Source organism: Aplidium turbinatum, chromosome 1 (assembly GCF_918807975.1).
Source record: "Aplidium turbinatum chromosome 1, kaAplTurb1.1, whole genome shotgun sequence".
Classification (NCBI taxonomy): domain Eukaryota; kingdom Metazoa; phylum Chordata; class Ascidiacea; order Aplousobranchia; family Polyclinidae; genus Aplidium; species Aplidium turbinatum.
This window is the reverse complement of record NC_137472.1, coordinates 18,086,342-18,096,924: the sequence shown is the minus strand read 5'-3', so window position 1 is coordinate 18,096,924 and position 10,583 is coordinate 18,086,342.

Below are 10,583 nucleotides of genomic sequence, written 5' to 3'. Positions count from 1 at the left end.
ATAAAAAAGCAATGAATTGGTTTTTCATCCTTTTTGTGAGAGTCTATAAAACCGTTTTTCCTTGATTAGGCTATAGACAAATGTCACTTGCGGTGCTTACCAGCATGGCAAGAATTGTTGATTAACAACATTTTGCAGTACTAAGCTAAATATTTTCATAGCAGAAAAAGTCTTTAAGTTTATATATAAATTTTTTCCATTATTTTTCCTTTAGGTTTATATATAATTATTTATTATAAATTGAGTTGACACACCGACCTATTTTGCCAACAAAAACTTGCCTAAAGGAACACTGCTCGTGAAATCTAATTACGGTGAAACGCACACTAGGCTAATGTTTACAGGACATTTACAAACTTAAAATAAGCAACCCTATGCTCACACGGAAATATTGAGATGAATAGAAATAGCAAGAAACAACTTTGTAAAAATGAAAAAGACATTAACAACACGCAAAATTAACATCAACACTCGAAAACGAATTATGAAATGCTACATCCTATGGACTACGTTACTTTACAATGCAGAAACATGGACACTGTCATCACAAATGGTTAAACTGCGGGAAAGGGTCGCTAATCCTCCTCCGTTGGTCGACGTTGCCTTACATGCGAGAGTGGGAGCTTCCGATGTTGGGTTGCTCAGCGAAGGCAGGTCGACCCTTGTGTTCTATCAGAAACAACTTAGGTTTGTGGTACGTAACGAAGTACAGCAAAATCCCGAAAACGGATTTAGCTGCTTCGTGCCACAAAACGACTTCGTGCCACAAAAACGACAAAACGACATTTGAAATATGGATTTATAGAAGAATGCTTAAAATTTCATGGAAGGATAAAATCACAAACAAAGATGTAGGCCTACTATCTAGAATAGGCTACAAATCAACATGGAAATTCTACAAACAATTAAATCAAGAAAATTGAAATATTTTGGCCACATGATTCGCAATAATTCTATGCAAAGACAACTACTAGAAGGAAAAATGAACGGCAAACGAAGTAGGGGCAGACCACCAAGAATTTGGACTATGATATTGAAGACTGGTCAGGACTTATTTACAAAACTGCAGTAAAAAAAAACTCAAAACAGAGAAACTTGGCGTCTCATTGCCTCCAACCCTCGACGAGAAGAAGGAACTTAATGATGACGATGATACTCACACACACATTGTCGAAATTTGAAAACAGACGTTTTAATCAACCACTGGGACAGTGTGGCTGGACATCGCATTGAAATAACTTTAAACGACCCCTACCTAGAACTAGAATCTGATTGGTAGGTCGGTGGAATCGTATGCAAAGCGAAAATATGCTTCTCGGAAAGTATTTTTTGTCTTCATGCTCTTTAACTCCTCAAGAAAAGTATTTTTGGTTATAGCCTACTTGTGTGCTGATACCTTCCGTGGGCCGCACAAAACAGCGTGGCGGGCCGCCAGTTGGTGACCTCTGCCCTACATCAATTAATATATAGATACATAACATACATAAATAATTAAATGTTGTGCTGGTTGGTAGGTTAGTAGGATGACAGCAAAAGATCGCAGAGCCAACGAAGTCAGCTGCCACCCTCATACAAATAACAAAAAAAAAACACGAGAAGAGGCAATAACAGCAAAAATAGGCTGCACCAAAACAATAAACAAACAGAGCATCAAAGTTAGATATAATGTTACATTTATTCTAAATCCAAATTAAATCTAAATTGAAGTGTTGTTGCCGAGAATCTTGTTCCACCATTAGACGCCGCTGAATAGACAACAGCTCTTAAAATGCGTTGATCAAGCGAACGCCCCGAAAGTCCAACCAGCGCCTCTTGATCTTGAAGCATCTTTGTTCATGAAGTCACGCCCTAACCAACTGAGATATCGGGGAGACATAGTTTGAGACTAAAAGAAGTAGCCTAGACTGGGCTACTAGTTTTTCTCCAAAAGAGGTTGTTCTAAAATTTAAAAAAATCTAAAGGAAATGCAAACGCGATGTATCACAGCAGGATTTCAACAAATGCGCTGTTTCCTTGCATTTTATTGGATCTTACTACTCATCCCAGATCCATAGGCTACACTTGGACTCACTGTCAACGCTGCCAGGCCTGTGTCAGGGATTCAAAACAAAAAAAAAACTACGTCTGTGTTTGTGGTTCATAGTCAATACAACTCTGTGAACCCGCCAAAACTAAGCTTTTAAAGAGGCATTCTCAACAAAATGATAGGCTAAAGATTCCAACTGTAAATCACAGGTTTTGGTTAATTTTGCGTGTGTAGTTTATGTAGTTATGTAGTTAGTAGTATGTAGTTATGTACCGTAGTTATGTAGTTTATGTAGTTATGTAGTTATATAGTTTATGTTGTTAATTTTGCGTGTGTAGTAATATGTAGTTTTTGAAATGGCAACTTTTGGCTGTTGTAATAAATAGTAATAGGGGATTCACCAAGCACAGTCTTTCGGAGACTCTGAATGATTGCCTCAGTGCCTCTGCTAGTGTTAGTCTTCGCAAGTCAGTCGCTCTGGTATAATTTTACAATTTTAGTACAGAGGAATAGAATTACAATCTGACTTAGGTTAAATGGAAATCAAACTGTCAAAGTATTTTATGATGAGACCTTCAACTTAAAGAACTTGTATGTAATGAGTTAGTAGAGCATTTATCTCTTTGTAACTTACGGTAAATCATTGCCGATGCGGTCTTTGACGAACCAGATGGTGAGCCCATAAACCTCCAGTATTTATAATGTGATGCAGTGCCCCCAAAGTGTAGCGAATATACATCACATACTTTTTTCTCTGCAATAGGCCTATGCCCTAAACCAGGGGTGGAGAACCTGCGGCCCGTAAATCGAATGTGGCCCGCGTGATTGTTCCATGTGGCCCGCGTCAAAATTTCTTTACCCAAAATATATTGAAAAAACAGCTCAAAAAAGAGTAGGCTCTGCATTCTTGGTATATATTGTGAATGGCCTTCTATGACTAGTTAATCCATCATAGAAGGTCATTTGTAACAACAATGTGTATATCACAATCAGTAGCGTAGGCAGGAATTTTGAAAGGGGGGGGTTTTGACCATCCAACGGCGGGGGGTCTGGGGGGCCTCCCCCAGAAATTTTTGAAAAATTACTTTGAATTTGGTGCATTCTGAGAGCATTTTCAACAAAAATGTGGGTACGAATATTCCTGTAAAATGGTGCTTTCCGGTAGCATAGCAAAAGGATAAGATCATATTTTCTTTAGCATTTTTCGAAAAAAAAAGCTAAGTCTCTATGTTTTCTTGTTGCTAATTCCTGGCTGAGATGTTTGAATGTTTGGTATTGGCAAAACTCGCTCTTTTAATGCAATTTTGTTTAAAATTAGGCAATTTGTTTTTAAACTGAAAGCATCATTCTCAATATCGTGACGTCACAAGCGTGCCAAAAGGGGGGTTGTAACCCCCAAAACCCCCCCCTTGGCTACGCCACTGATCACAATGGGGTAACACTAAAAGGCGGAAATGTGAAAACGCGGAAATAAGCCGGGCGCAAAATGGCGTATTGTCCGCAGAAGTAGTGCTTTAACACCGATGTAGAAAACGCGGAAATACGATCTTGGATTCCTAAATAGGAAAAAGACGGAATTGCAATTTTTAGCCACAACTCAATATACCGAACATTTTCTTATCTTGAAATATCATTGAGTTATCACTATGTTAAACAATATGGACGCCAAGATCGTATTTCCGCTTTTTCTACATCGGCATTAAATCGCTACTTCTGCATACAATACGCCATTTCACGCCCGGCTTATTTTCGCGTTTCCGCCTTTTAGTGTTGCCCATCACAATGTGACCCAGTGGTGCCACGGCTTGTGTTGTAGCACAAGATCTTATGTTTTTAATTTTGATCTTGTGCTTTTCGATCGATTTTTGACTAAATCTTGTGTTTTTTAATCAAAGTCAAATTAACCGTTGTTACCATGGTTTGAGTTTGGTAGAGAATTAAGGACTGGCACTAAAAGGTTTCAGTAACTAGGTTTCTGGTCCCGTACTTAGGCATACAGGCCCGTAACTAGCTTGGAGCAGCAGGGGGGGCAAAAAGTATTCTAGAGGGGGCCCAACTTTTACTTTCCGTATCATGTACGAAAACGACGTTTGTACACAATGTGGGTATATTTACGCAAGAACATTAATCGTAGGCCTAATACAACGTTTACATTAGAGTAGTTTATCATAGAACCAGTCAGTGGCGTAGCCATGAATTTTGAAAGGGGGTGGGGGTTGACGGCCGACGGGCAAAGACCGACGGCCGTCTGGCAAAGACCGACGGCCGTCTTTGCCAAAGGCGACACCCAGCAGCGGGGGGTCTGGGGGGCCTCCCCCAGAAAATTTTGAAAAATTACTTTGAATTTGGTGCATTCTGAAAGCATTTTTAACAAACATGTGGGTATAAATATTCCTGTAAAATGGTGCTGTCCGGTGGCATAGCAAAAGGATAAGATCATGTTTTCTAGGGCATTTTTCGGTAATAAAGCTAAGTCTCTATGTTTTCTTGTTGCTAATTCCTGGCTGAGATATTTGAATGTTTGGTATTGGCAAAACTCGCTCTTTTAATGCAGTTTCGTTTAAAATTAGGCAAACTTTGTTTTAGAGACAACATTCTACCACACCCTTAAACACACAATGTTTACAATTAAATAACACAAGAAAATTGAGTACGGTATAAAACTGAAAAGTCAGCAAATAGAGCTAATTAACATAATTTTTTCCAGGGTGTGCCAACATTTTTGCAGGGGGGCTTCGCCCCCCCTGTGCCCCCCTAGTTACGGGCCTGTAGGCATATTGACTAATTTTACACATTAAGTTATCATAAGATAAGGATAAAGATTCAATCAATTATTCAAGCCTGACAAGATGAGCGAAAAATTTAATCTGAAGAGAGTACGATATGTGCTCGTTGCCAGACTCAGAGGTTGTGTTGCTAGATAACAAGAGCAGCGAAATAAGTAGGCTACATCAGCATTCAGCATCAAATAATGATAATCATTTACCAAGTCCCAAAACAAAAAAGTGGTATTTATAAACAGTCTATTAACCGTCAATGGTTGAATGATCCCTATTTTAAAAGTTCGATACAAGAAGACAAAACTGATTGATATATATATAGCCTTTTGTAAGATTTATGATATTAAATTAAAGAACACGAATTGAAATTTTGAGACAGTGATTTATTAAGCATACGTATCTTCTCTATACTGTTGATTTCAGAGTCATGTTGTTCTTCAAATTGGCACAAAATGGGTCGCAGAGGTTCAATTTTGCGAGCTTGTGCTTTTGTATCCAAATCTTGTGCTTTTTTTGCTTAAATCTTGTGCTTTTTCCAAATTTGCTGTGGCAGCATTGATGTGACCAGTTATTGTTAATCGGTCAGTTATGCCATTCGTGAAAAGTGTTTTGCAGAGTAGCCTACTTCTCAATTATCAAAATTTTACGTTGTATAATGGCTTCTGGAAAGAAAAGAAAAATTGGTGATGAAGGCAGAATGTTCCAGAAAGATTGGACAAAATTTTTAGTGGCCCGCCTGTGTTATTTCTCATTTTATGTGGGCCGCAATCAGGGTTGTTGGTATTTTACCCGACCCAAAAAAACCCGGGTGGTTTTTTTTAATAAAACCCACTTAAAAAAACCCAAAAAAACCCATAAAAAACCCAGAGCATCATATTTGTCCAGTTTTTATTGGAAAATTAAAAAAATTTGCAAAAACACTACAAGGCACTTACAACAAACTTTAAATTAGGACTTAAGGATGTGATTGTGAAGTAATTTCCAAGAATAAACTGAAAACGCAGTGGATATTGCACAGTACACAAAAATCAAGTAATGTCACTTTGTGTATACTACACTAAAACTCATTTATGCAAGAAGGCCTTATAGTTAAATTGGTGAAAGTACTACTCTACTGTAGTCTGTATATATATATGATGTGAAATGCAATTTAGGAGGCTATTTACCAATTACAGATTCTGGATTCTAACGCATGGCTGTTTCAGAGCATTTGCCTAATTGGCCACGCAATCGCTCAATTGCTCATCCATTACTATATATATATAATATATATATAAATGATAAAAAATATTTAAACATGATGGCATAAATGCTCCTTGCCTTCAAATCTAAACAAATGATGCAATAATGTGATTTCTACCACGGTAGCATCAACTTAGTATAGAAATCAGTGGATGATGCAACATCCAACTTGATCTTGAAATTAATGGATGATGCAACATTCAAGCAACAACAGCCCTAGTGCATTATTTTATTGAGTTATGCAAGCATGTACTGTGAGTGAAAGGCACTTCACTCGTAAAAAGTAGTTTTGAGGTGAAATAAGCATGAATCTACCTTTTTTTGCATCTTTTTTTAAAAAACCCCAATAAAACCCAAAAAAACCCGGGTTTTTTTAAAAAAACCCGGGCGGGTTGGGCTTTTTTAAAAAAACCCGGGTTTTTCTCAACCCTGGCCGCAATACTAAAAAGGTTCTCCACCCCTTCCCTAAACAGGCCTTAAAACTCGTGTTTTTTCCGGCAGCCATCGTGGCCTACCGAGAGCTCCTTCTCGGCTGTCAAATCTGCATGCTTGGAGGCCAAAATACAAATAACGATAGCACACGTAAATAAAATTAAACTTGCAGCAATGCCAAAATTATCACTTAGTGTTGTTGAAGTCTGGGCGACGTCCTGCTATAGAATTGTTATAACTTACCACGCAATAACTGCTTTATCGGGATTGTAATCCGGTATTGCGGGACCATTATTTTGGTATTGTTTTTGTGTGTCTTTTTACCTAGTCACATTGATATTGTATAGCTGTTTACTTTTGCGTGTGTATCACTGTTGATACCTCTGTTAATCTTAATATTGTTATTATCTTCATTAGTTGTTTACTGTACGTGATTGAAAGATGAATAAGCACTCTGCTTTACAACATCTCATATATTATTATTATTATTGTTTCAACTGCTCGCTGCTCACTGCTCAGTAAGTTGTTTCAACTGCATACTGCCTTTCATAAAACCTGACCATTTGCACCATTATGATGTCACCATTTAGGGTGTGAAGTCACTAACCCACAGTGGAAACATTTCTCAACTCTGAAGACACGTGTTTTCACCTCGGATGTCAACTAACTCACCCAGACAACAAAATTCGTCATATTTACATTGATTCTACGTTTGCAGTCGCTAAATCAGGGTAAAAATGACGAATTTTGTTGTCTGGGTAGTTCTCGTTTTTAACAACGATTCAATGTTCGACAACATTGAATCTACATAAAAACGATAATATTACGAGCCGATGTAAATTAGCACTTCGGATTCACACTTTGTTAAAATAAACGTCTGGAATTACAAACAAGACTTATAGCTGGTGATTGCAGCTGGATGTTTTTCATACAATAGCAAATGTTTTCGCACAATACAACAGTGGGGATTATGATGCTCTGACCTAATTCTGTGTCACTCTTTGATACTAGATATTTTCGACAGTTAATCCACGATCATTCAATTGCAAAATTAAATAATTAGCTAGAAGAAACTGGTAGCCAAATTGGCCGACTGAGGAGGTAGCACTGGCGGTCATTCAAGCACTACTTAGCGGTCATTCAAGCACTACTTAGCGGCCATGGCTGCCGGCTGCTTTAAGGCTTGCTAAACCAATCATTTTTTTAAGTTCAAATAAATTAGTCCAATGATGTAGGTACAATATAGGATTGTTGTTCCATTTCATTTTCTATAATATTATACTTATGATGTTTTTTTATTATGTTTATTAATGCCTTTTCATCATCAATAATTTTTTAAAATGCATAAAATGGAATGTTTTATTGTTGCTGACTCCTCCTTTTTATCATTGATCAAACCCAAAACCTTGCTCTTAGACTTCCCCAATTTGTTGTAATATCATGTTAGGGGCGTTTTCAGCTATTGATTTTTTTAAACTAAGTGTTGATATGTCAGTTTTAAGTAGGCTATATAAGATAGTAAAACGTATGGTGGTAATTATTTTGGTATATAGGCTATCATTCATTTTAGTGTGGCTGGTTTGGAAATGCCTTATCAAAGATATGTTTTATAAGTGACAGTTTCAGTTTACGCATTCTTGCAAGGAAGCCGACTTGTCAAATGACATGAATGTTCATTAATTAGCCTATCTAAACTTTATTATAATCAAACTGATTGATTGATTGAATCTTTATCCTCGGACTGGGAAAGCTTCTTGAAGAGCTTAATCCTGGCAGTTTTGCATACTTGTAGAGGCTTTGAATCACTGACGCAGGCCCGGTCACCGAGATTGACAGAGTGAAATTTCCGAATGTTGAAGTCTTGTTGCCGGGAAACTATTCCATCCATTAGATGCTAAACTTTATTATAATCAAACTGCTAGTATAACTGCAAGATAACAGCTAAAATTAAGTACGCCGAAACAAGCCATTATTTTGCAATAGTCTAGGCCAGTGATTCCCAACCGCAGCTCTTAGAGCTGCATGCGGCTCCAAGCTAGCCTTCTTGCGGCTCTCATTGACCCCTGAAAATCCCACAAAAAATGTAAAAAATCCATTTATAATAATTAGTGCGATTATTTTTTGACTTGTCAAAATTGTTTACGAAGTTAAAATTGTTTACCAACTGCATTGTCGTTATGTCGTAGAGGTTGCACTGTCAGTGAACTTTTCATTTTTCATCTTACACCTTGTAGCCTAGTTTATACTGTTGTGAATCAGGGTTGTTGGTGTTTTACCCGACCCAAAAAAACCCGGGTGGGTTTTTTTGATAAAACCCACTTAAAAAAAAAACAAAAAAACCCATAAAAAAACCCAGAGCATCATATTTGTCCAGTTTTTATTAGAAAATTAAAAAAAATGAACAAAAATACTACAAGGCACTTAAAACAAACTTTACATTAGGACTTAAGGATGTGAATTTAGGGGTGTTCAATTTCGATTATTTGAATATTCGGAATTCGAAATTCAATTTATTTTCGATTTCCGAATTTCGATTTCGAATATCACAACTATTCACCACACTGCAAAATGTGATTTTATTAAAAGAAACGCTATGAAAATTCGCTAGAAAACACGAAAAAACGCCATGAAAATTTGCGAAAAAAGAATACAAAATAACGTCTACAGCTCCAGGCCCATGTTGGTGTTTAAGAACACAAGCTGATCGACATGGTCACCCGTCAGTCGGGATCTCAGCTTTGTGACGGTCAGGCCAGCTTTTGAAAACGTCGCTCCGCTGGAGCCGAGGTCGCTGGGGTCACAAACACCTTCTCGGCTAGCTTTTTCAGCAGCGGTAGCTCGCCTTCGTTTGCTTTCCACCAGGAAAGCGGATCAGCTTGCCTAAAAGCAAGCTTCTGCTTCATAAAATAGAAAATCTCGTTTGAGATTGAGCTGATTTCATCATCATCACTGTTGTTGGAGTCTTCCATCTGGACCCTGCCCATGGAGAAGAGTTCCGTCAGAGTGGTCTGGCGTCTTCGCTCATCGCCTGTGTTGGTTCAACGTCGGGGCTATCGGAATCGGAAGAACTGACACCTCTCGTTCGCTGCACGCGCGTGGAAGACAACGAAGTTGCGCACGACTTTTCTCAATGCACATGTGCAGGACTGGCCGTTGGACCCGCGAGAGCGTGTGATAGTCACGTGATTGGCGATGCGCATGCGTCGAAGTCTTTTTTTGATTGCAAAATGCGACAAGACAGATTTCGCGCCACTTGCGGTACTTTCAACCGCGTTCAGCCGAAAGGACAGCTATAATTTCGAATATGCCTGATACGAAAACGAATTTCGAATATCACCTTAATCGAAATCAAATCGACATTGAACACCCCTAGATGTGATTGTAAAGTAAATTTCCAAGAATAAACTGAAAACGCAGTGGATATTGTACACTGTACAGTACACAAAAATCAAGTAATGTCACTTTGTGTACACTACACTAAAACTCATTTATGCAAAAAAGCCTTATAGTTAAACTGGTGAAAGTACTACTCTACTGTAGTCTGTATATGATGTGAAATGCACTTTAGGAGGCTATTTAGTACCAATTACAGTTCTGGATTCTAACGCATGGCTGTTTCAGAGCATTTGCCTAAATGGCCGTAGGCCACGTAATCGCTCAATTGCTCATCCATCACTATATATAATATATATATATATATAAATGATAAAAAATAAATATGATAAAAATAATAATAAATAAAAATAAATATTAAATATGATGTCATAAACGCTCCTTGCCTTCAAATCTAAAGCAAATGATGCAATAATGTGATTTCTACCACAGTAGCATCAACTTGGTATAGAAATCAGTGGATGATGCAACATCCAACTTGATCTTGAAATTAATAGATGATGCAACATTCAAGCAACTACAGGCCCTAGTGCAGGGATGGCGAACCACTGACCCGCGGGTCACGAAGTGACCCATCACAGATTTTCAGTGACCCACTTGTCTTTTTTTTTACAACTTGGAAATGGAAATGATAGACTTTCAAGAAAGTGCAGTTTGGAAAACAAAATTTGTAGACTTAGATCATCTACTACAAAAAATTGAAATGAAAA